The sequence below is a fragment of the Aptenodytes forsteri genome, unplaced genomic scaffold, assembly GCF_000699145.1.
Source record: "Aptenodytes forsteri isolate BGI_AS27 unplaced genomic scaffold, ASM69914v1 Scaffold224, whole genome shotgun sequence".
Lineage (NCBI taxonomy): Eukaryota > Metazoa > Chordata > Aves > Sphenisciformes > Spheniscidae > Aptenodytes > Aptenodytes forsteri.
The window spans coordinates 2,487,553-2,514,545 of NW_008794879.1; positions in this window are offsets into that span (position 1 = coordinate 2,487,553).

Here is a 26,993-nt window from a genome sequence, read left to right on the forward strand (position 1 = left end):
GGGGGGGGTGGGGGTGTAAAAAAGACCAAGTGAAAAAAGGAGAAGCATCCAGTTTTCCCTAAAGAAAAATGAGTATTCACACAATGTCACACCAAGCCCTGGTGCTACAGAGTGATGAAGCAAGAAGCACATGAATTCTGCTTTTTGAACTCTTCTCCTGCAGCAGAATGACAGTAGCAGAGATGGCCACACTACAGCAAGGAATATCTGGGGGAAGGCTGAAGACCAGCCTTGCATGGAGGGACTATGAATTGCTTTTGTTCATTTTTCAGCACATTTTCTAATAGATTCTGAACCAAGTGTTCTGTAGAAACATGGAAGTGGTAAGGAGTGGTCCCTTGTGAGCTCAGGCAACCATGTCAAGATAATCTTTTTTAATAATCATTCTGAGCTCCATTTTAACAGAAGCTTTGAGGGGTTTGGCCAAAATATTTCCTTTAGAAAGCTATCCCACAATCTTATTTCTCTACCAGTAAGGGATTCTTCTAACTTCCAGCCTAAATACATGTTGTTCTTGGCACAAGAACAACAATTATAACCTGGCTGATACCATTCTTTATATGAAATAACTCTGTTCTCCCGTCTTCCTGTTCCTCAGTGCTTATGAGCAATTCAGCATTGTCTCTAACTCTTCATCATCATTGGGAAAAAAAAGACAAGATATTTGAACCTCCTCTTCTAACAAGGACCATTCCTTCTTTCTAATAAATACCAGCTTTCCCCACCCTGATCCAATATCAGTCTGATGGTTTTTGGGACACACACCATTCCAACCCCAGTGGCTGGTAGCCAAGACCCCTCCCTGCCCCAGTCGCTGGCACTGAGACCCCACTTGATTTGATAGCTGACACCACAGGCCTGGAGCACCCACACCCCTGGTCTGACTCCAGTTGCTGGCACCAAATCCATCATGACAGTCCCCCCAGTAGCTGGCACTTAGTACTTGCAGCACCCATGCACACAAGATAGAGAGTGAGACTATGCAGTTAGTTAAGGAAGGATTTAATAAGAAGGTAGGACAGATTGCAGTGATCAGGTGTCAGACCAACATACTGACCAGCCTCAGCTTACATGCAACCGGCTCCTTTTACACTCCTTTCTGTTGGCTCTCCCACCCCTTCTTCCTCCCCGAATCCTGTCCAATGCACATTCCCTCAGCAGCTGGCACAGTTCCACCAACCCCTCCAGCATCTTGCACCCTCGGATTTGCATCCTTATCAGTTGCAAAGCCCCAGTTTGCCTGCAGTTTCTTGATAGCCCATCAATTACTGTGATTGACCAGGTTTGTTTCTCATGTTTGTCACCGTTACATTTGTCTGTCATGTTTGTGTCTCTGCGTGTCTTGTTCATGGCTTCCCCTAAGCCATACTAAGGTATCCCATCTGACAAGGTGTTTGACCGGGTAATCACTTCACAGTTTCTAACTCCAGACCTCTTACATCCTTCCAAGACCTTGTGCCTCCTTCTTTCTTTGTCTCTAACACACCTCTAACGGGAGGTGTCCCCCAGTTGGACAGCATTAGAAGGGAGGCAAGCATGAGAAAGGCCTCAGGAGTGCAGCTCCCTGCTGATCCAGCCTGAAAAGACTTACATTTCAGATTATTGAAATGTCCTATTTCCATGAAAATTGTCAAAGTAGTTCAACATTTATACACACACCCATACAATTTGTCACAATTTTGCTGTTTTTTTTCATCCTGATCCAGAACAAGAATCTACATTTTTACCCATGATTGTAGCTTGAGTTTTCCAAGTAGCTCCAGTTACTTATTACAAGGAGTAACTAGACCTCTTCATTTTTCATTACATCTTTGGTACTAGGAATGACATAAAAAAGGAAGAGACAGAGACAAAGAGTAAGAAGATGAAGAATATCCCTACAGACTAAAAATCTAACCAAGTGTTTGTCTGAATCATCTTCTTATCAGCAGCTCACAAGGTGTTTTTTTGTTGTAGTCTGTATTCTTGCTTTTGAAGGATTATTTTGAGTGGAGAATTGATTTGAAATGTTCACTGGAGTTTTTTCACAACATGAATTTCCTGCAATACCTTCTAAGAAAAACACCCAGGAGGCTGAGCTTCATTAGAACTATTTCCAAAAGAACTGTGTAACAAAGACATTTGCTGAAACTTATTGTTTCTTTGGACCCCATTGTGAAATACAGTAGAGCAGTAACAGGTATAAAATAAGTGATGTGTGCACAGCACAGAACTGCAGTTGTAAACTTCTTCAACAGGCTGCACACACCTGTCCCGAAAACACCAACAAGCATTTTGGTTTAGTTTTTTTTTTTTCCTGGGATTACATGCATTAGCTTTGCCAGAGGCAAAGTTAAAATGATAATGTTCATTGGTGGCATGTGATGGTGGCAGAATGATGCTGCTGTTTGCCACAACAGTTAGTCTAACTCAGTATGAGCTTTATGACGGCAGCGTAGATGTTTACAAATGTGACATTAGAAGAGATGAGATGACCCAGCTGAAACCCATGTGGCCTTCTATCTCCCTCTGGTGGCTAGATAGCAAACCATCAGTCGACTGCTGCCTCAGCTGCGAGAGCCAGCCTGTCTGTTCAGCCAACCCCACTTTGTGTATTCACAGGCACTAAGGGTTCAACCCCGATGGTACCTTTGTCTCGGGTGCCTTGGAAAGTGTTGGCACTTGAGGGTTTTGGCTGCTTGCAGCTGCATGTCTCGGGTGAGGTCCCTTCCAGAGCAAGCAGCATTCTCACCCCTGTGTATTTCCCTGTCCCCTCTAGAAGCCATCCATGGGACAAAAATCCCAGGCATCTCTGGCTCAAAAATTGTCCATTCGTGGAGCCTCAGCCCAAGGATTATTCCTTGCCTTGGCAAAGACACCTTATTTCCTTTGTCCAAGACGCAAGGGCTGTTAGTCTAACAGATTACAGAAGAAAATGCAACTCCGAGAACCATTTCTCCTTAGCATATTAATTGTGTTTCCTTTCCCATAGCAGGCAAAGAAAAGTGCTTTTCAAGTATAATATTTTATGCTAGTGACAGGAACAACCTGATAGCATTTTTATTTTTGCAACAGAGAAACAGACATACGCTCTGTGTTGATAGCTGCTGCAAAACAAATGCTCAGTGGTGAGGATTTAAACTTATCTCCACCTTTCCTGTACACTGATATCTCTGTAAGAATATTGTGTCATAGAAATGCAGTTTCCAAAGTATCTGTTCAGTTTTTGAAGTCTAACAGCACTTTGGATCTGCTCATCACTTTGCAAAGTGGTTGATATGGAACAGGCAAACATGGAAACTCCTGTTCATTTCAAGTCTGAGTCTGAAGGTGATATCAGGGGTAGAGCACAATCTTCCAAAGGTGGGCTTTAGAATGCAGTATATATTGTTATGGCATTGAAATAAAAAATTGTTTTTCTCATTAATTTTGCTAGACACAGAAACCCATGCACCTCACCAAACAATGAACACTGCAAAAAGACCCTCTTTCTCAAATTGTGACAACGGTAAATGTTTTCTTCTCCCTATGCAACTCACTTCAGCTAGAGCTGATCCTCTTGTTTATTTCACTATGGGATGATGAAAAGAACAGTTTCACACCTTTAACCCATACCAAGGAACTGCTCATATATTATATGTTGTTAGTGCTGAATTGAACTTGGACAAGGTGGATGACTCCTTAAAAAAAACCCCAAATCTCTGGAGGCTGCGAGGCTTACTACTTTGATTTCTCATTGAGCAGCTTCATCAAGAGGAGAGGCAGAAAGGAGAATACGCTTCTGAGAAAAAAGAGGCATTTTCTACCAGTTTCAGCAACAACAGACAAATTTCCTGTGACTAGGCACCAGAGAAAGGAGGAAAGAAATACACTTAACCTGGGTTATTAGGAAACTGAGGGAGCAACTGGAAAGGGCAACCTGTCGTGCTTGTTCCTATGTTGGCTATAAAACAGTTACAGGAACAAAAAACTGGATCTTTTTGCCTGAATATGGTACTTAAGTGTTTACATTTGGAGAAAATCTGTCCTATTTACTTGTGTTGAGACCAGTTTATACAAGATAGTTTTTAAAAGCTTGTTAGTGGTTTGGGGGTTTTTCCCTGAAACCTTCTCGGCAATTAAACTCCATGTGGCTTTCTATACATCGGGATTTGGATTCACTGCCTGCCAATATGCATGTTTGACTACAAAGTGTTTCCCTCTGACTGCCTTCAAGCAGAGAAACGCACTCATGCACTTAGCCTTTATGTTGTTGTAATATCACTCTCTTTTTTCATGCATAAAGAGTCTAAATTTAAATAAAAGTGCAAGTACCTGAGAAACAAATAATAACTGATGTTCAGTTACATTAAAATCCCTCGATGCAGGCAAGAGGTAGAAACAGTCTTGTGTAAATGAGAATCAGGCACATACTTTGAATGTGAAACAACAGTGGTTTATAATGGGGCTGAGACTGCTTTATACATCAGGAGTCAAATTCACAGCTGGGCACGGTTCTTGCATGCATCAGCAAAGACTTGCATCAGGCCCCTAAGGACTTCAGTGGGACTAAGTTAGAGCCATGCACTCACATGGTTCTATGTAGAGCTCTGAATCTCATATGATTCTTGAGAAAACTGTATTACATTCATGAAAAAAATGTATTATACACTAGTCAAAGATCTGTGTCATCTGTGATTGTCGTGCACGTCAGGTCCTGTTTCTGTATCAATTGCCTGTTTCACAGAGCATGTGACTGTCATTCTGTTTTTCTGCCTCCTTAGAGGATCAACTAAAAAATATTTAGTCTCGGCTAATTCCATTTCTCGACTTACAGAAGCAGAATCCTAAGGGAAACAGCACAATGTTTTTTTTCCCAGACTGAGTGGCCTCTTTTTGAGGTTCATGCCTAGAAGTATGAACTTCCAAGTGCTGCTGTCGACCCTTGTGCTTGTCCTCTGTTGGAAGATGTGTGCAACAATAATAGTAAGAGAACCATAGCTTCTTTATCAGCCTGCTACACGAATCAGCTATTTAATATCTGAAAAGCACTTTTAGCCATAAAAAAGTACAAAGGGTTCTGATTTGTATGTGTTCCTCTTATCCTGTAAGAGGACTAAGTGTCTTTCTCAAACAGGACAAGAATACATGTTTAAGGACAAAAAAATAGTAATGTAGGCTGATCAGCCTACCAGTATGCAAAAGCGGCACATGATCAAAACTTGACTGCGTTTGTACTATATCATGAAATTATACATAAATTTACATACTTTTTTTTTTAATAGATTAACTAACTAAAGGGCTAGGCCCTAGCAAAACTTAAGTGCCTGCTTAAACAGAAGTCCACATGAATAGGAAATCAGTTGAAATGTTGTGCTTCTCTCGCAGGTCCCAGTCCAGCATGATATCTGATGGTGTACTTAAGGACAAACACAGTCCCACTGAAGTCAAAAAGGTACAGAGTTAAATGCATAAACTGCTTTGCTGAGCCTGGAAGGGACAAAGTGGGCAGCTGCCACAGAGGACCTCCCTGCACATAGAACTCTCCCTTGGTCCTTGAGACATGATGGGTGGGCTAACCCAGCCCAGCCTGGAACTGAGGTGGAGCACTGCCTTCCTTGTATCCTCCCCTGTGTTCCCATGGTCGTCACAAGAATTTCAGTGGCAGACAGTGGGGAACAGCATTGAACTGAGGGTTCAAAGCCAGACACTCCTGCAACGAGATAGCTCATGCTACTGATGAAGCAAGAAAAGAGGCAGACAGGACATGGGATAAGCAGGTGAATACTGCTGCTTTTTTTTTTTTTCCAAATGAGAAAGATGTGTGCAGAAGAGACAACTTTTAGAGAAAGGTGAGATGAGTAGGTAGGGAAGCATGTATTTTCACACTCTTAAAGAACTGTTGTTTTACAGTAGGTAGCAGAAGGAAAACTGTGCAAAGCTATAAAACTTCCTTGGCAACATGCCTGCAAACCAGTGTGGTTTTTTCTGAACATGGGTCAGTTTGTACCACACACTGGACTTAGAGCTCTACCACACTGCAGATCTACCCCTCAGCTATGCTGCACCGACCAGTGATCTCTGTCAGCTTAAGGGTACCCATGCTGCATGCTCTGAACTAGCAGCAGGGGGTAGTTTCCTTCCTTCATGTACTGGGTCCAGCTGGGGTGGAGTTCCATTTTCTTCATAGCAGCCCAAGTGGTAGTGTTCTAGATTTGTGATGAAAATAGAGTTAATAACAAAACCACCAATGTTTAGCTATTGCTGGATAGTGTTTGCTCATCCTCTCTGTTTCTCACTCTGCCCTCCCCCAGGCAATAGTCTAGGGATGGGCAAGAGGTTGGGAGGGAAGAGCTGGGACAGCTGACCCGAATTGACCAAAGAGATATTGCATAATACATAACGTCACGCTCAGCAATAAAACTGGGAGAGGGGAGTTTTGTCCTAAGTAGCCCTTACTCAGAGACGGGCTGGGCATCAGTCTGTTTGTGGGAGGTGGTGAGAAATTCCCTTTGCATCACTTGCTTTTTTCCTTTTTTTCCTTTACTTATTAAACTGTCTTTACCTTGACCCATAATTACTTTTTTTTCCCCACTTTTTCCCTCCCAGTCCTCTCCCCCATCCCACTGGGAGGTTGGAGTGAGTGAGCAACTGGGAGGGAGCTTAGCTGCTCACTGGGATCAACCCACCACACCACAAAAGCAGGCCAAGGATAAGTATTGATTCAGCGAATCTCAGCAGGCTTTTTGTTCGTCCAGGTGGGCACTTGGAGAGAAATTGCATTATATTCAGACTATTTTTCATTTTTTCTTGCATGAAAGGATATGTTACAGCCATGCCTACTCTTCCAGCTGATGGGACTCATCTTCAGTCACGTCATAAAAGGCTTCATCTCCCTCTGTTGTAACCAGTCTTCCACGAGGTCCCTTCCTGGTTAGAATTTTCTTGTTTCTTTCAAAGAAACTTTCAAAAAGCTGCCCCAGTGCTGACAGACTTGTCATCATAGCAGACACATTGTAGCTGTTCAACAGGACCAGCCTGCAGCTGTCACCCAGGCTCAAAACCACTTCTCCTTGGCAAATAAATCCAGCCACGACAGCTTTGAAGATAAAAAGCAAGCACACTCAGTGGAACAACCCACCTGCTTTCTTCAGTTCCTGCACTCCACTGAGATGTACAGAGGTTTTAGAGGGAAATTCAGGCTTTCACAGCATCCTTACTAAGCCAAGTTGACATTCAGAAATAAATGTAACTACAGATGCCACAGAATTAGTCTGCAGAAGTCATGTCCTGCTTGATTTGGAAAACCTAACTGGTAAGGTACTAAGAATAGTTATATTTACTTCAGCTGGAAATCTCTTCCCATGGAAACAGTAGCAAGAAAGTTACACATAATGAAATGCAGCATTTAGATAAAAATCTCTAACATTAATCATATATCATCATGCTGTGTTCAAGTATACTTCAGCTTGTCTCCTGTGCAGTGGTTTGGTTTGCCCTTTAATACCATGAACAAGTAAAGTACTTCCCTAACAAGAAACAATTTACCAGAAAAGCAATTGCTTTGAAAGCATTCTTTCTGACCAAGATTCGTTGCGACTGCCTTCTCCCATCCCATTTTGGCTGCTTTGATTTTCTCACCTGACACAAAAGATTGGTGTTCAGCCAGCAGATTTATTGGTGGAAGTGAACTGACGTGATTGCCTTTCTGTGTAGGTGAGAGCCAGGACTGAGAGTACTTACTCCGACCCTGTGCGTCACAGGAAGTGAAGAGTGCCACCAGTTTCTGCAAATCTATCCATGTCCCTGAGGTGATGAGTTATGGGGGAGATGTCTGACTGCAGAAAAGTTTCATGTGCCTCCATCAAGCACTCCAGAGGTCCATCCACTTGCTGGTGATTTGGGAAACAAGTAGGCTCTGGTGGGTTACTGGTTCTATTTCTACAAGACACTGCTTATTGCTAACTAGTACGCAAACACGCTGCTCTAGGGGAAGAGAAGCAAGACATTATCAAGCCAATGCTTGTGTCCCACCACACTTTAGCTGGGGAGCTGTGCCAAAAGCCTTTCTTTAGGAGATACAGATGGAACGTCTTGTCATCACAGCACTTCACAACAGCAAGAGGAGGTGCAATGTATACACCCCCACCACTGAGACACATAAAAGCCTTGCAAACACAGCAGAAGGGACACTTTAATATTGCAGTAACACAGGAGAGCTTTAGGAACCTAACATGATCTCAGTGCATGCAAAGCAAGAAGAAGAAGGGTGTAGATGTGGCACTTAAAGACATGGCTTAGTGGTGGACTTGGCAGTGTTAGGGTTGGGGTTGGACTCGATGATCTTAAATCTGTTTCCCAACCTAAAATATTCTGATACTAAAAGAGGAAACATTCAGTAGCAAATGAGAGCAAGCCCTTGACTAAGCTGCTCATCTAGGCTTCCCCAAAACGGAAGAGAAACTCCTAAAGGAAGCAGAAGGGCTCTTGCTTCCTTCCACTAGGACACTTTGCTTAGTCCTGGGTAAGGTTGAAACCACAAGAGCTATCCCTCCAGTTGCCCAAGCAACAGATGGTCCATGACAGCTTAAGAATATCTGGAAGGTGAAGGCTATGTGACATTTCTCCTCTCTACCACCAATCTCATGGACTCACAGAGGTATAGTAGGAGAATGGCTGAAGAAAGCAAAGGAGTCATGATGTACATTGCATTTCCTGGCACTGCTCTTGTTGTCCAAACAGACAAAAGAGAGCACACAAGATGTTGTTCTTCAAATCAGGCCTTGAGACCCTTTTGAAAGTGGTATTGTTTGAAAATTAATTTTTTACAAAGCACTCCACAAAACATAGGACTGTTTCCTTCCATCCCCAGAAACTGAAATAACTACTTCAAACTTGAATTTTTCTCATTTTCCAAGTACACGTCCTATGTATTAGACATATAATGGCTTTTAAATTGACATTTCTTTCACTTGGTTGAAATACATGCAAAGAATGAAACATTCATTTCCCTGTGTAACAGGCTTAGTTCTTCTCCGGTGATGAAATTTGTGACCTGGACTTGAAAGGCACTAGTGTGAGGCTTTTAGTTTTCAGGGAAGCTACTTGGATGCAAAAGTAGAGTGTTGGTTCTCGAGTCCATTTCAAGAAACACCAAGTTGGCTGCTTTCTAAAAAGGGCAGTAATTCATCTTTTAGGACAACCACAGAAGAGCCAGACAAACAAGACTTGGTCACAAATGCTTGATTTTCAGGAGGCTGGCAGGGCCGAGACTGTTTGTCTGAACAGGGGAAGATCTTTGTCCCCTCCGATTTTTTAAGTCTAGCTTAAAATCTCTAGTGAGATTTAGGTGGGATGCTCATATCAGGCAAGCCCTTTGAAAAAGGGCTGATTAACCTTTTTAGAGTGCATATACTGGATGATCAGTGTAGCTAACAGTACTAATGGAGAAAATGGCCAGATCATACATTATAGCAGAACATTGGTCACAAACAATATCATTTTCTGAGAGATGAAAGAGTTAAATTTTTTCCAATTTTGGGGGGAGAGAGAGAAAGAAGAACATTATCTGAATGAGATGGAATTGACCCAGTTTTGGCTTACATGAATTTCTTTCTTTTAAAAAAAGTACAAAAAGAGCATTGCAGATCTGACTTCCCAAGCCCTCAGTCCCTTACATTAAACAGCTTTAGGCTTTGGAAGTCCGTATAATTTTGGTATGTTCTGAATTGCACTGATGTCAGAAAATGCCATGGTCAGTTGATAGAAGGTGTGCAAAAGAGCCCTAAGTTATTACTTGTATAGACTACCATTAGAAAGAAAGGAAGTTTCCCTGCTGTAGTTAGTGACTGTAAAAGCTTATGTCCCAAAGCCTGAAATGATTATGCAGGGACATCATTTCTCTGCCTAGTTTCCTTCTCCCTCTCCCCACAACAAAGCCATTGGACTACAACTCTGTACCACGATCTCTGGCCATCCCACCACCAACAACCAGAACCAGTAACTCAATATTAACTGTTAAAACTTCAGTACCCATCCCATCCACCATCTAAACCTCCCCTGGCGCAATTTGAGACTGTTTCCTCTCATCCTATCACTTGCTACTTGGGAAAAGAGACCAACAGCCACCTCGCTACAAACTCCTTTCAAGTAGTTGTAGAGAGCGATAAGGTTCTCCAGGCTAAAGAACCCCAGTTCCCTCAGCCACTCCTCATAAGATTTGTGCTCTAGACCCTTGACCAGTTTCGTTGCTCTTCTTTGAACACGCTCCAGCACCTCAATGTCCTTCTTGTAGTGAAGGGCCCAAAACTGAACACAGTATTCGAGGTGCTGCCTCACCAGTGTCGAGTACAAAGGGATGATCACTTCCCTACTCCTGCTGGCCACACTATTTCTGATACAGGCCAGGATGCCATTGGCCTTCTTGGCCACCTGGGCACACTGCTGGCTCATATTCAGCCAGCTGTTGACAAACACCCCCAGGTCCTTTTTCGACAGGCAGCTTTCCAGCCACTCTTCCCCAAGTCTATAGCATTGCATGGGGTTGTTATGACGCAAGTGCAGGACCTAGCACTCAGCCTTAATATATATATACTAGATATAATGAACAGAAATACAGCTAGCTTTTCAGAATGAGGAGCTTCATGGGGAGCTCATAGGGCCACAAAAATGATCAGGGGGATGGAACACCTCTCCTATGAAGAAAGGCTGAGAGAGTTGGGGCTGCTCAGTCTGGAGAAGAGAAGGCTCCGGGGAGACCTTACTGCGGTCTTTCAATACTTAAAGGGGGCTTATAAGAAAGATGGGGACAGACTTTTTAGTAGGGCCTGTAGTGATAGGACAAGGGGTAATGGTTTTAAACTAAAAGAGGGTAGATTTAGACTAGATATAAGGAAGAAATTTTTTACAATGAGGGTGGTGAAACACTGGTTGTGTTTCACATCTAGTTGAAGATGTCCCTGCTCATTGCAGGGGGGTTGGACTAGATGACCTTTAAAGGACCCTTCCAACCCAAACTATTCTGTGATTCTATTGTTTCTATTGGACATGAAAAAAGTGCAAACTCGGTGTAGTTTTCACCGATAGTAACACAGCAACTGGGAATGCTTAGGGACCAAGGCTTCAAAATTTCTTCCATTATTTGCTTTTAAACAAATTGTAGAGCTGAGTCTCTGAAGTGTTGAAACATTTTCTCACAAATCTTGAGAATTAGAACATACAGGGGAAAAAAGAAAACCTGTGAAATCCTCTCTTCTCCTGCCAGACCCACAGGTGGGGGGAGGTGGTATTGGCTCTCCTGAGAGTTAGCCAGCATCAGAGTCCCTCTAGCAGAAGGGAGCAATTAGCAGTTATGCCTGAGCAGTCCCCTGTGGAAACAGAGCAGGAGAATGGAAGTATGCACCACAAAGCACTGAGCTGCTTAGACGTGGGACACAGGAGGACATCTGGGGATGGACAGAGAACAGCAATTCTTCACCCCTTAGTACTTTACCAAGTGGTTTTCATGCAAGTGTACATTTGGTGTGGCATGTGATGTGCTATATATATCGTAAAAAGCTTGACTGTGAGCCAGCTGCCTAAAGCTCTGCTGACATCTGGTGCTGAACAGAAAATGAGTATGAGTTTTCCAGTGCAATTAAGTTCTCAAGTTTGAAGCAGTATCTTATGGGACAAAAGCTTTATTTCTTCAGTCCATCTCCCAAAGCAGCAGTCTTCCACACAGCCTGCCTTGCATGCACACATGTATAGAGAGTCTCGGTTCAGACAGATCCTCTTTAGGAATATTTGAAGTGAACAATGAGCCGGCAACTGAATGTCACATATTAATCAGTGGGAACATCTGATTTTTGTTAAGATTGGAGTTCCTCATAGAGCATAGAGTTGATTTTGTAATTGAAGATCACCTAAATTGGGATACATTTTGTGGCTTGCAATATAATTCTTGAGAGAACTGACTAAAATACAAAAAATATTTATGAGTTTCCTCTTCAAAACCTGGTGTACTTTAACCTTCAGGATACTTTAAAAAAGAGTCTAAATTTGAGTAGGGAAGCTTCTGCGGATCTTTAAGTCTAAGATTTCTTTCCAAGTTTGGGATCTTAATTTTTTTTTCATTAGATTTCTCTCATTTACTGTGAAACCTGCCCTTGGCAGTATTAAAAGATTTGTCCCAACATTATCTATGCTCAGCAAGCCTTTGCTTGTAATGCAGTGTCCTGTAAATAAAATGTAAACCAGAACACTTAATTCAGTAATGCAAGGACTTCGTGTAGGAAACACCACAGTGGCACATGACAAGCATTGTTCATTGAAAAGAATTTTTTGTATGCTTGGACCTATTCTTCAAGCATTTAAAAGCAGTAAAGGAGATTTTTCCTTTCCCACTTTGTCCCCTGCAAATAATTCATTATCAGTTGTATCAAATACCATAACACATGATTTACTGGTCAGACAATGATCCATCTAGTAACTTCTTTCCAGCATCCAGAAAAACTGCCATAGACTGATATTCCCCTCAGTATTCACTCTCAAATTCCAGCTATCTGTGGTTTATGAGCTAAGACTAACCCTAACCCTAAAACCTATTCCTCTTTGCTCAGAAGGTCTAACAGCTCCACTAATTCAGCCTATTCATTTTTGAACTCTTTTACACATTTGGCCAACACGATGACCAATGACAAGGAGTACCATAGTTTGTCTCTACATATTTATCTTTCAGAAAAGTGAGAGAGACTCCAAGAGAGATATCTGTTTTCATAGCCATAACATCCTCATCTCCAATAGCTAGGGCTGGGTAAGGTTTTCTAGGTAATACTTTTGCACAAAAGGCATCAACTATTTTAACTTTGCTAGTCAGCTACCCAGAATTTACAATTCTCTTTCAACTTTGATTCTCCACCCATATCTGTAGGTCTAAACACAGCAGCTGCCAGGACCAGAACTCAAGAAGATTTGTAAAGCGATATTAATTTTTTAACATTCTATTTTTTTAAGACAATCTCAGAACAAAATTATTTCAAAAGAGCTCTTAATTTGTACTGCTCCTCTAAACTTCCAGAGGCATGAAATCTATTAAATATATCAACCAAAAAAACATTGCTGGAAATGTTTCCATGCTCCCAGAAAACTGTACTTTTTTTCCTTTCTAAAGAAAAAGGGTGAACTATCTGCCTTCAGGTTGTTGAAGCTCATGTGTTACACAACCACTCAGGATGAAATCATATGATTTAGTGCAAAACGGCCTGAAACAAAAGCCAGCACCATTTCCGTGTAGGAAACTTGTGACACATAATAGAAACATGTTAAGTAGACTGGATGGATATAATCTATCTGGATTTTAAAGTGCTTGTGAGGGCTTTCCATGGAAAATCTTGGAGGGAAATACATAGGCATGGAATGGAAAGGGGAAGTGCTGTAACAGATAAAACTAGTCAGGAGAACACAGATCAAGCCATGAGAATGAACAGCCAGCCCTCAACATGGCAAAGCATATGGTGTATTCAGACATGGTTTGCATCATGAAGAAGTTAGTTAGGACATAATAGTTAAGGCTGAACTAAGTCTGAATCATTGCTTTGAAGTGCAAATGAACCGCTATGTGCCAGGGGTGGGAAAATATTCTCCTCTAAATTATATTGCTATTGCTTTAGCTAGAAAATGAGCTTCAAGCTGGTTTACAAATAAACCCAGGATTTGATTTATGAAACCTAATCTTAAAAATGGGTCTTTTCACCTTGTGCCATGTTTTTGTCCCTACTTAGCTCAGTAATGGAATAACTCAGACTCTTCCCATATACTTAAACTCACTGAAGTCTTGTTCATAGGCTACTCCTGAAGAATTCCCCTCATTTCTGTATGTTCCTAACAGAAAGATTCCTTTATTGCAGAAACAGATGCAAAATGTCCTGGTAACTTCATCAATAACCATGCTCTCAAAATGCTTGTTACCTCTCATAAGGCAAAAAAAGGCCATGGGCAATGAGTGCAATTAACCTTCAGACTATGCCTCTTTCTGCAGTGCCCCTCTGCCTGTCTGCAGTAGGGGCTCTTGTCGTCCCTGGGCACAGCTGAGTTTCCCTCTAGGAGCAAAGAAATCCATAGCAGCTCAGAGAGGGGGATCTGCAGCACAGCCCCAGGCTGTACCCACAGGGCCAAGAGAGCCACCACTGAAAGCATGCAGTTCTTTGAACACTTTCCTAAAAGGAAAAAATTTATGGACACCCCTGCCCACAAGGAAGTAGTATTGCCAAAGTGGTCATTCCTCCCAAACATTGCAAGACATACATCAGGGGCTGCATCTGTTCACAAAGGAGGACAAAACTGGGTTACACAGGTGAAGGGTAGAGTTAAGAAAAAGAGATGAACAGGGAATAGGGGTCACTGGGATCAGAGAGCAGCTCTAAACCCTGACTGCTGGCCCGATGCACAGCATCTGCTCTGTATGCATCTATATAGCAGGAAATTGCCATTCCCTGAAAGTGTTAAAAGTACACAAATTTGGTGTAAGATATCACAGGAGGAATGATTAAAAATGTTGCCCACCCCAAACAGAGAAGTTTCACTGAATGTAAAAACAAAAGATGTGAAAGCGGCAGAACAGGTCCTTGATTACAGCTGTTTGGTACTATTATAAAATACAAGCTATCTTTGAAAAGCATATATAAGGAAAAGCTAATATAATAGTAGTTCTTTTAAAATGAGATGAAGAGGTAGAAGAATTTATTCATATCCATTTTGTTAAAATGAAATCTACAGCAAAGGAAGAAGGCAACTTTTTAATAATAGAAGGGTCTATTTCTGCTAAGACACTCATCTTCACGATTGCAAATGAGTTGTTTGTGCAGAAATAGTAGTTTGGAAGAACAATTTAGTTTTGTAATAACCCCTCTGATTGTGATGAGTCAGTGAAAGCTCCCATTTTCACATCTTCCTTCTGCCACTGAAAAAACAACTTTGTTTTCATATTGCTAGAATGCTCCAGCAAACTCCGGAATTTGCTAGCATTGTTGGTGGGTATAAATAGAGCATTTTTTGTGCCACAAGGAAACTGCAGCTGCTTGCTGAATACAGACGGAAAGCAAATGTTTTGCACTTGTTACAGATCCGCACACTCATATCTTCTCCTCCAAGCTGCTCTGCTCTGAACGAATTTCCCTGGAGCCAAGCCTTCACTAAGTGCATGTTGTTTACATAATACAGAGGATGCCCGCTTGGGGTCTCTTCTGAAGTTGCTCCAGGTTAATTACTGTGGGTTGAGGCTGAGTGAGAATCACAGGCACCTTACGTCTTGTGCACAGCGGCTCAGTTTGCAAACAGTCCTCCAAAACATGGCTTTGGCTTACCAGTGGCATGGTGGAAGGGTGTGTCCTGTCCCCTTGGAACCTTATTTAAACTTGTGCAAATGATCTTTTTATACACATATTACATGAACTGCTGAAAAAAATGACTCCATTTTACACCCCCAGCTTTGGCTGATGAAGATCCAATTTTCCTTTGCATTGTGATTCTGTCCCTCCACACTACCCTCTCCTTGAGTGGTAAAAGAGGACTTGAGAATTACCCCTAAATGTCTTGCTTCAGGCATGAGTCATTGTTTCATTGTTGCATGAATACACCTATTCTTGGACTTAAAATAGCAAAGAGGACATGTGACTTGAGTCACTATGCATTCAATTGTCTGAAACTGAAGATTAACGAGAATAAGGCATCATACTGCCATTTCACCAAGGCATAAAGGGAATTATGTTTAGATGTCTATAGTAGATATTAAGAAGGACTTTTATCAGTGGTATGTTTGCTAATCAATAGCTAATAGGAGACGTCCCAGTTTTACATTTTGTCTAAAGATTTTGCTGTAAAACAAAAATACATCCTTTACAGTGTAAGTTAACTCAGAGGATTCTGCACCGTCAGTAAAATGCAAGCAAGATACATTACCCAAAAGCCTATCAGAGCAGTAATAAGCTGTTCCCATATGCTTTTTAACATGCTAACATAAAATATAACTATATTCATAGAATCACAGAATGGTTGAGGTTGAAAGGGACCTCTGGAGGTCATCTGGTCCAACCCCCCTGCTCAGGTAGGACCACCTAGAGCTGGTGGTCCAGGACCACGTCCAGATGGCTTTTGAATATCTCCAAGGAAGGACACTCCACAACCTCTCCATTACCCTTCTTTGCTGCAAGGGCATGTTGCTAGCTCATGGACAACTTGGTGTCCACCAGAACCCCCAAGGTCCTTTTCTGTCCAGCTGCTTTCCAGCTGGGTGGCCCCCAGCATGTGCTGGTGCATGGCATTGTTCCTTCCCAGGTGCAGGACTTTGTACCTCCCCTTGTTGGAACTTCATGAAGTTCCTGTCAGGCCATTTCTCCAGCCTGTCATGGACCCTCTGGATGGCAGCACAGCCCTCTGGTGTATCAGCCACTCCTCCCAGTTTTGTATCATAAGCAAACCTGCTGAGGGCACACTCTGCCCTAACATCCAGATTGTATGAAAATTGACAGGATTGGGCCCAGTGTTGACACCTGGGGTGCACCACTAGTTACTGGACTCCAACTAGACTTTGTGCCGCTAATCACTACCTTCTGGGCCTGGCCATTCAGCCAGTTTTCAACCCACCTCAAACTGGAGGAGGATTGCTCATCCAGCCTATAACTCATCAGCTTCTCTATGAAAACGTTATAGGAGACAGCGTTAAAAACCTTACTGAAGTCAAGGTAGAAAATAGTGACTGTTCTCCCCTTGTCTACCAAGTCAGTCATCTCATTGTGGAAGGTTATCAAGTTGGTCAAGCATGACTTCCCCTTGGTGAACCCATGCTGACCATTCCTAATCACCTTTCTATTCAAACTAGTAATTTGGCCTCTAGAACATTACTAAGACTCTTGCTGTTCTTTTCTGTTTGTTAATAGTGGTAGAGTAAGCATGGAGAAAAAGTATCATGCTTTGTATTTTACTGTTGCATATTTTGTGCTGGGTTGGAACTGCTGAAATCTTTTGATCTTATAACAGAAACCTGGTCTGGGAAGGGCTCAGATCAAAGTATAAGCTGACACTAGCACTGCCCGCTTCATCTTATTCCAGAAGACATGGTCTTCAGCAGTTAGTATCACATTATGTGAACTGGGATTTTTGCATGCACTTTTGAATGTATAAAGATCCTCTTGATCTGGCAGGACTTTTCACATGCTCATGCTGAACTTTCCTTGGAGTATAGGATTTTTCAGCCATGTTTCTCATGTTTATTTCAAAGAAGTCTGGAAAATGAGCAGCGTAACTCCAGTGGCTCCAGTGGGGCAGGAGATTTTCCAACTCTTTGCCTCTAAGGAGGGTGAGGCTGAGTGGGTCACGGACCCCATGAGCTCCCACAACAGGAAATCTCTTTCCAGCAGAGAAGGACTGTGGAGTGTACAAAGGGTACCAGAAACAGTGAAGACTGATGCTCCCCTGCAGCATATCAGTCCCAACCTCATGAAGATAAACTACAAGAAATACCACGGGGGAAGCAGGATAGATTTTAGAGGAGAGGAGCTTTGGCAGAGTGACTTGTAGGCAACCATTAACATATATGTGTTGTTTTGCTGTCAAGAACTAAAATAGATTGTAACATATCTTGGGTATAGAGCAATTCTTTGTGACCTTTTAGCTGAATTTTTAAGTTATGTTTCAATTACTTTCTCTTTTCACCAAAACTGACACATGACCTAAGAAAAGTTCAGTGTACGAGCAAGAAGCACCCTGCCTGTGTCTCAGCTGCTGCTGAGAAAAATCTCAACTATTTTGCTCAAAAGCATTTACATGCATCTGGACTACTAAAAAGAATTATCTTGTATCATAACCTTGCAACGACCTGAGCCTTGTTTGCTTTGCTTTTACTCACAGAGCATGAATTCCAATGGTTGGGTTTTTTCTTTCCTTGGACATCTGTATGAGGCCAAGATGAACGCATGCACAACCTTATACCAGAGTGGTCTTTTTACTCAGTATAGCTTAAGTACTTTTCTGTGTGAGGTTGTAAAACTGAGGAAGACTGGGCACAAGCCAGCTTGCTGGAGACCCAACATTTTGTTTCTGTCTCAGCCATCATCAGAAGCTGGACCTTGAGATTACAGCTTCACTGTGTCTAGGCTTCTTGGCACCAGAATGGCTTAGCACAGTGGGGCTGAAGCTCAGAAGGGAACTCCGTGCACTGTTACAAATTTCTACACATTATTTTGCTGAAGATTCCAGAGTGACCTTGTCTCATAGAAGTAATCACAGAACTATAAAACTAAAATCCCTATTATTGCACAGAGATGAGGTGCAAGAGTAGCAGACACATTGTTTTGAATACTTTTCTGAACAATAATAGACAAGGTTGTAGCCTCGAGCTGCTAGAGAAAGTCGCCCCAAAAGCACACACACACACTTCACTAGGACTTTGCTTTGTATATGAAAGGGTGAGAAAAGGCCCCATGGTATTGTAACAAGGCCTGAATGTTCCCATTTTGTCTGCAGTAATTATTTTTTCTGATTTGCATTTTGGCTTAGACTAGCTAACGGTTGATAGGTGGCCCAGTTAGTCCCTCCCATTTCTCTCTCACACTCACAACACAATCATTAATGCAAACATGGATGCATTTTAACAGCCAGAAGATAAACACAAAGCAAGTATATAGCAATGTAGATCTCCAAGCATTAATATCTGAAGAAGGAGAATAATCTCTGACAACAATTCTCTTCCTGCACTGAACAGAGAACTTAAAGCTCAGCATTACCTACAAGCTTTTTCTGCCTCCCTACAGAGATTCCTTCCAGTACCCCTGTCTGGATTCTGCAAAAAGCCAGTCCTAGTAATCTCAGCTGCATGAGGTAAAATTGAGAGAAGCAGAGCATACTCTGAGTGACAGAAGCAGAGTATACATTTTGGACCTCAAGACAGGGCAGGACTCCTGCCTGAGCACATCCTGGTAGTATGTGAAGCTGTGATGCTGTTAAGCCTTACAGCTTGATACCAAGTTTTCAGAGCAAAAGTAGGTAAGGCCAGGACACTATAATCAGGCAGTGGTAAGTAAGGCTGAGACATCAGGCTAATTTCATGCACCTTGCCTTTTTAATAAGGTCATGATATTAAGACTCAGGCATGATATTATGTTCTACTGAGTGACTTTTGTTCAGCTAGTTGGTGTTCTGCTTCATCAATTTTATTTCTGCTTGTGCACAATAGATTATTATAACTGCAAGCCACATGGTTCAAGGCAGGTTTAGCTTGAAGAGGAGCTCTTCTGACAGCTGTATGACCAGACCAGCTACAGAGCTGTGTGGGCACAGGAGCTCTGGAAGAGGTGGTGGGGTCTCTACAGCCAGCACTAGTTGATCATCCCAAATGTTCAACCCAAGTAAATCCCACATTTGTATTTTTACAGGATCCAGACATATTCCCCTATCCTTGAATGACTCCCCCTTGTCTTATGGCTCTTGCAGTGCTCAGCAACATAAAGCTATCATTATGAAGTTTGCATGGCCATGAGGCTGTGCTCTAGTCTTGGTCATCTGGACTTGCTATGCCCTGGACTCCTGTATAGTAACAGTTCATGGAAAAGATTACTCCCAGGAAGCCAGGTCTTAACTCCTGCTTTCCAGCTTTGCCCCAAGCTTGGCACCTATTGACTCTGCCCCATATTGAATGACTCAATTGAATGAACAGCCCTTGAAAGCATTATATGGCCTGGGCTAGAAATAGAGGTTGGCTGTCTGGCTGGACAAACCTGCCCAATGGTCACTGCACCCTATTTGCCATGCCAAGAATCAGTGACAGAGGTACCACAGACGTGTGTGAGGCAATGTTCAGAGAAACTGGGCACAGTAATTCTCTGGAGGGAAGAAAACCAGAGTAAAACCATTATCTACCAGCATCTTCATGTAATTGTAAATAGGGTTTGAGGTAATGCGGTTTGTGCTTGTTGGTGGAAGGTGAGGTGAGCACCACATGCACATGGAAATAAACTCAGAACTTCTGGCCCTGAAACTGTATGTTTCAGAGGAGTAATCAATGCCTCCACCTACCCCACAGCATATCACTGATGCTCACAGATGTTTGCTTCAAAAAATAACAGATGAGGCTCACTGAAGTCAGAACGGAAGCCAAGATGTTCCCAGGTTTGATGGTCCCCCTGCAGAAAAGAGGCACAGGGTTCTCTCCAACTATCTTACTTCCAGTCTCTTTATTTCTAAGAAAATCAAGTGTTACAACGGTCTAATTTCCTGTGAAGCTACAACCCCAAGGAGAAAATACGCTGGCTGAAGAAGAGGTAGCAGGTCCTATGATTCGTGCAGGTCTATACAGGGTGTCCACCCCAGAAGGCTGCAACTCTAGCAGGCTATGTAGGAGATGCTTGGTAACGCTTTCCCCTGGCTATTCTTAAAGTGTAAAAACAGCAAAAGGAACAAAAACAAACGCTGTCCACAGTAGATCTGAATGAACTCTAGTTTTCATACCTCTTGCTACAAACTGGGAGGTGAAGGGAAGGCTATGAGTTGCTGTTGATATGAAAAAGCAGCTTGAGACAGGTATAAAAACACTTCCTGCCTTGGGGTGAGGAAACATTCAGTAAGAACATTGCCACCATCCTGCTCACTTCCAGCTGGAGCATTTTCTTATGCACAACTGTGAGACTGCTACCGTATTCTCCCATGCCCCTTATCTACTAGGTGACTTGCCAGAGCTGAGAACAAAGTTTTCCCTTGCAGGTCAGTTTATTTTACGATGGAAGGCTCCCTTCCGGCATGGAAGCCTGGCCTACCAGAGGGCAGACAGTTTTAGCCAGATATCCCTTCCATGTTCCTTTACCTATGAGGCATGTTAGAATGGGAGTCTTTTAGAAAGCATGTCCTTGTTCTGTGATTTCTATATATTTTGTGCTTTCTTGCAGAAGCATTGTGCTCTAGAGTGGCCACAAGCCTTGCAGAAGCCCATGACTATAGCAGACAGTTTAGAGGGATGGAAGGTCTTTTCTCCTTTGTCTTTACAGGTGACCACTAGGACAGTGGTCCCCAAGGACAGTGAAGTTTTCTGATCAAACCAGGGAGCGTACAGTGAAAAGCCATGATAAAATATAGTCCTTAATGAACAGTGCAGGGACAACAACGGACAAAATTGGGGAAAAAGCAGTGGTGTTAGCTAAGTGTGCTGGAGATAAGTTTCTCTCATTGCTGACCTGCTGTAAATTAATACAGTATTTTCAGTCTGCACTCCAGTTCTGCTCACTGGAGTACCGCAGCACAGCTTTGTACTCCAGCAACAGAGAGAAAAGGACCATTTTCCCTAAACCAGTTCCTACACAATAGGAAAGCTGGCAGTGTTTCCTAACCAGGGGTTGTTACTGCTGCAAGGATCCCTGCAGAAAGTCCGTGTGATTTCTGAGTTCAGTCCAACCCAAAATCTCCCTGTCCCAAATCCCAGGCTCCAACTTTGTTATGCAGAATCCCAAATACTTGGAAATGGTAGAGAGACCTCATTTGATCCCATGACAAGCTTCCTCACTAGATGTCCTTACAAAATTAAATTGCCAGCCAACAATTACAAGTTCTGCTGCTGTTTTCCTTTTGTTTGGCCCTGAAAAGTTTCACTCAAGCCCTGGACTGCTGTGAAAATTCACTTGCCTTGTAGATCATTGCTTCATGTTACCCACATGCATATCTCAGTTGCACTCCTCTATTTATAGTGTGCCTTCACCTATATAAAGTTCTTGTAAGCTTCTATTTGTGATGCCCTGTCTGATACAGCAGCAGGAAGGTGACCCATGCTGCCATACCAGAGCTCTCCGACATGGCAGAGACCTCACACTGAGTGACTCATCAGGTGAGTCTTGGCAAACAACCACCTTCCAAGATTTTTCCTAGCCGCTTGTTACTGCCTTAAGAGGTGCTGTGCAGACACCTTAGTCATTCCAAAGCACTTTTACCTCTTTGCATCTTAGAATTATCACTAATATTGTCACAGTGAAATAATATTATTAATTACCATTGGTTTAAATTAGCTCCCTAGTGGATGCCTTAGCAAAGCCAGTTAATCATATTTGGATGAGGCCACATACCTGCAACAAGTAATTAGATTCTCTGCTTGCCCCAGGAGCCAGAATTATCAGGTTAATTACAGACAACTCAGCCACCGTGGCATGTAAGCCACTGTCTTGAGTACAAGGATGCATTGCTCTGGATGATTTGGAATTTAAAATCCTAGTTGCACCAAATGCACATGGCTCTCACACATGACTAATGGGTTCAGTGGGTTTGATCCCAAAGCTGTAGCTCTGTTTTCACACTGGAAACAGACAGCTCCTTGGAAAGTGGTGCCTAAAGTGTTGAGTTTCCCTGTTAAGAGGCAAAAAGCTAAGACAGGCTGATTTGATTTGTAAGCATGTTTAGTCAGACCTTTAACCATTTTAATGCAAGCAAGCACTCACCTGACATAAGTGGTGGTCCACTAATTTCCAGCAGGGTATGCAATGCAGAGAATCAAAATTCAGACAATGTTTGGAAGATCAAAAGTTGTTTCCAGTCCAGCCTTCCTGAATTCTTCCAGTCATCCAATACTTCCAGCATTAAAGGAATGATTCCCTCCCTGAAATATAATTTATGGAAAGAATGGGTCCAACTCAGTCTGCAGGTCGCTACAGTCTTCCGGATTACAGACAGGCTTTGTTGTCTGCCAGCTCAGTTCTGTCCCAGAAAGTAGGGGCTGTGCAGAACCCCAAACCAGACTTTTCCCCAGGCAATGAACAGTTTGAACTCCAAGCAGAAGTTGAACTTCATCATGTCAGCAAATGAGTCTGGTCCACTGAAAGGACTCCATGGAAGAAAGAGTTGAAATCTGTTAACAGCTTTTTTCTTCTCATAAAACTCACAGAGCTCACCAGATGAGATGAGTATTTTAGACCCACTCAACATTGGACATTTTTAGCAGACAGTCTTTCTTTAAGGGATCTGAGTGTGAGGACAGCGGGGCTGAGCTTTGTTGTGGGGTGCAGGTAACTCTTCCCTAAGCTCACCTGAAATTTTGCCCCTTTTCTGCCTCACTGCAGCTTGCCCATTGGGGTCTTCCACACTGCTGTCCTCAGGAACTTTCTGTGATTAATTTCTGGAGCCAGGACTTACTGTGTGGGGGCTTCTTGAAGACAAAACTGTGGAGCAAGTCTCTATTCTATCACAGCATTTTGCTGCCTCTTTGTTTCTTTGCAGCATCCCACACAGTCATCATTGTTTTGCTAAGTTTTCCTCATCTCTGAGTGAAATGACCTAGCTCGTACGCCAGCTGGCATTGCCTCATCACCAGAAATAGCCTGGAACATCAGATTTTGGAGCTGCGCAACACCTCCTTCTCAGAGCCCTTGAACAGTGGCTTTTACAGTCCATTTTTCTCTGCTGTGTTTAGAGTCAGACCTAGAGTCCCTAGCACTTGTCCAAGTGTCTTTGATCTGGAATGTGCCACAATGATGTGGAGAAGAGGAAGAAAATCAGAAAGTGATAGACCCTGAAAAACAGATGGAGGTTGCAATTCAGCTTGACTAGGATAGATGAGCAATCTCTGACAGTGTTCTAGGTAAACAGCATTGCATTTATAGCTCTAAATCATTTCATTTGCACATGACTGATGGGCCTGGCTCCCCTGTAGGTGTTTCAGAGGTGGTGATCAAGCTCTGGTCTCTGGGACTCTTCTCCCTTGTGATATGCTCTTGCCTGAAACATTTTGCTCTGTTACATTTGTGAATCATGCACCCAGGAGTGTCTATAGGTGTCATTTTAGCACCACAAAATCTGAGCCTTCACTTGAGCTGTGCAATTTTGGGAAGCAACCATGAGGATTCAGAGGTGACAGGTTTTTAGTGACCAACACACTTCTGCCAGTGAGAGCACTACGCACAGATGAATGGAAGCAAAGTTTTGCCTGGCCAGCCCCAGTGCAGGACAACTGTACCCAGCCTGTCTATTTCAGTTTTCTCTCTCACAGTAGCTTCAAGCTTCCTATTTTATATTTTAGGTTTCTTTTTACTCAGGCAAAATTTCACTTTTGAGTTTAAAAGCCCCTCAGTCTTTCTGGAGAGATCACTAGAGAAAGGGCTAGGTGTATCTTTCTTTGGATAGTGGTCCACATGAGGCTCGACAGCGGCCCTCCTGTCTTCCCAAATTTTGAAAGAAGCTGTTGTGGCAGTAAAGGCAGCTTGAAATTGCAAAGCTACCCTTGCTTTTTGTACAGTGTCAATCTCACTGCTTCATTTCCAGCTTCAGACAGTAATTATCATCTCCTTGTGTGACTCTCCTGGTAACTCAGATGACAATGGTTCACCCAGCAAATCCTGCTCCATTGCCTGCCACAGTTTTTATTCCTTCTATCAGACACTTCCAGAGTATTGTGGGATAGTCCAAAATAGCCCTTAGCATGCTGAGTAGTTGTACCACAAGTCTTGCTCACACACATGCAGGAAGGTGAATGTGCGGGAGTCAGAGATGCTGTGTAGAGTGCAATGGTGGCTCTTCCGATGGTCTGCAGCAAAGGGCTTTGGCAGTGTGAGGGCTGTTGAGCTGACAGTGACAGCATTCATTTGAACTGGGGGAGGTTACAGGTCTGTTCCATTTGCAGGACCAGAGAATCAGAAACTGGAGTGACTTGATGTTTCAAATAATTATTACCTCATAAATAGCAGAAGCTGTGGGAAATAAGGTGAAAGACAAGCTTTAGCAAACAGTTTAGCTTCAAATGGGCTTCCTGGAGGATCTGGCTAATTTGCTAGTGTGTAAATGCGACAGAAAATGTCACAGGTTCAGCCCAGGGCCTCTGCTGACCCTGCATTGTCTCAAGGGCATAGCCCTGTGCAGACACATTAGCCCATCCACAGAGCTCCCTGTCTTCAGTCTAGTTCATGTTTATCTGCATTCCAGCAGATACAGCTAAAGTCAAATGACCAGACAAATGAGAGGTTTGGGGAATGAGATAGGAAACTAAGGCACTGTATAAACATGGAGATCGAGAAGAGAGATTTGCCCTCTGACAGAAACAATTTCCTAATACCTAATGAGCCTACTAGACAAAAGCTGAAGTAGAAAGATGTGTTGAGTACAGGCTTCCATATACATTAAATGCTTTCTTGGCACCAAGGAGTTAAAAGGACACTTTGCAATGCTTACTGTTTTGCAAAGCATACCCTGCCCATGTAACTAAGGGAGCAGTCCCAAGGCAGTCTCTAGGGATGCAGCTCCACATGTTGCAGCAGTGAAGGATGCAAGGCCCAGATCCTCATCATAAGCAGTTCAAATTCTCATTTGAATACTCATCATTATGAGCATTCATATGTGAATACTCAAAAGTATTCACAACTCCGAGGTGCACAGAAATAATGATAAAAATGACATAGACAAGGAATTTGTATACTGGGATAGGTTTCTGTCAGCTGAGGGCTGGCTGGTAAAGGAAACCTCTCAAAAGACTGAGCACTCAAAAGGTGAAGGAGCTTTCCGTCCAGCCTCAGGCTGAAGCTGATAGTTATCTTTTTTATATGAGGTGATACTTGAAGTCAAATATGAGACCTATCTTAAGCAGCATTTTCTTTGCATATGTGAATGCATACAGCTTAAAATTAAGCCATGCTGGATCACTCTGATGTCAAATCACATCCTGTGAAAATTTGCCATAGACTGAGTACAACTTGCAGTAACTGCTGTATTAGCCATTATCGGTGTTAACATAAAGATCTATCTTCACATATAAAAAATCCATTCCAGCTGCTGCCACAATTTGATTTGTGGATGCTAATATGGGTGAAATGAATACAGAGCTAGGCCCATAGTCCTGCTTTACTGACAGTCCCGTACCTTCCTGCTCAGAAAAATACCAGGCCATGACAAGCTGCAGGTAAGCCACTGCACTCTTTTTGCTTTTGTTTCCAAAGCTCATGTTCTGTCAGCCTGACCTTCCATCTCCTCTTGTAAAATAGAAAGCAGAGTTAATATATCATAGGACAGTCAGGTGCAGACTACAAAGATTTCAGACAAAGGGAGCTAGATAAATGAGCCAGTGGTGGCAGAAGACACAGCTTGACAGGCTATAGGATACCTTGCTGGATTTGGACATTAACTTTGCAGAGCTGAAATGCAGAACTGGCACCATTTGCTCTCCTCCATGTTCTTGGCAAGCAGGTTTCTCTATTAATAGAGCATCAGTAGCTCACCAGCCTCACCAAGGCATTTTGAAGAGTCTGTCCTGATCCATTTATCTTGCCTTCTGTTTTGTCTGTTGAAACATAGTTAATGGATTAAGGTACTGCTTTTACTTGGAAAAGACTGCTAAGTTTGCCAGATACCATGCACAGCCCCCCTGATCTGTTCATGGAAAGGAATCCAAGCTCTGCACTACACAATTACTCAGTGCTGCAAGTAGTGAAACAGAATGACACCTTTCTCTGTGAAGCTCTAGGCTGTGGCTGGCCTGAGCTAGCTAAAGCTTTAATCGTTTCCATTTCAATGTCTCAATGCAACTGCCACAACTTACCTGAAGAGCTAAGCAGAGAGTAGCCAACCAGTTACTTACTCAGTGTGTTATTTACTGCAGTGCATTGCCCTTTAGGCGAGGAAGTTTCAGGCCAATTTGTTCTTCAATTGTTGCTTCACTGCATGTAGCAACTGAGCTTTTCTGGGAACATGTTTCCATTCTCAATCAATCTTGGAAGAAGAAGCTTTCCTGACTTAATGACTGACTATGCTTAGAGTCACCTGAATAGCATGCATTGAGTGAGGAGAGTAAGAAACATCAAGATTAGTTGATCCCATAATTTTACCTTTCTTCTGCTTCACCTCTTGAACCTATTTGGGCAGTAATGAATATCGAAATCATAGATGGCCTCATTTTTAGTTCACGCAAAATGATACTAAACTCACCCACTGAACTGATGTGAAGAGGGCTGAGCAGCCTTCATGTATCTGAAAGTTAGGCTCAGATGTGACTGCTGATTTTGGGGAATACTTGAATGATTTGACCCAAACTGAAGAGCCCCTTCTTCAGA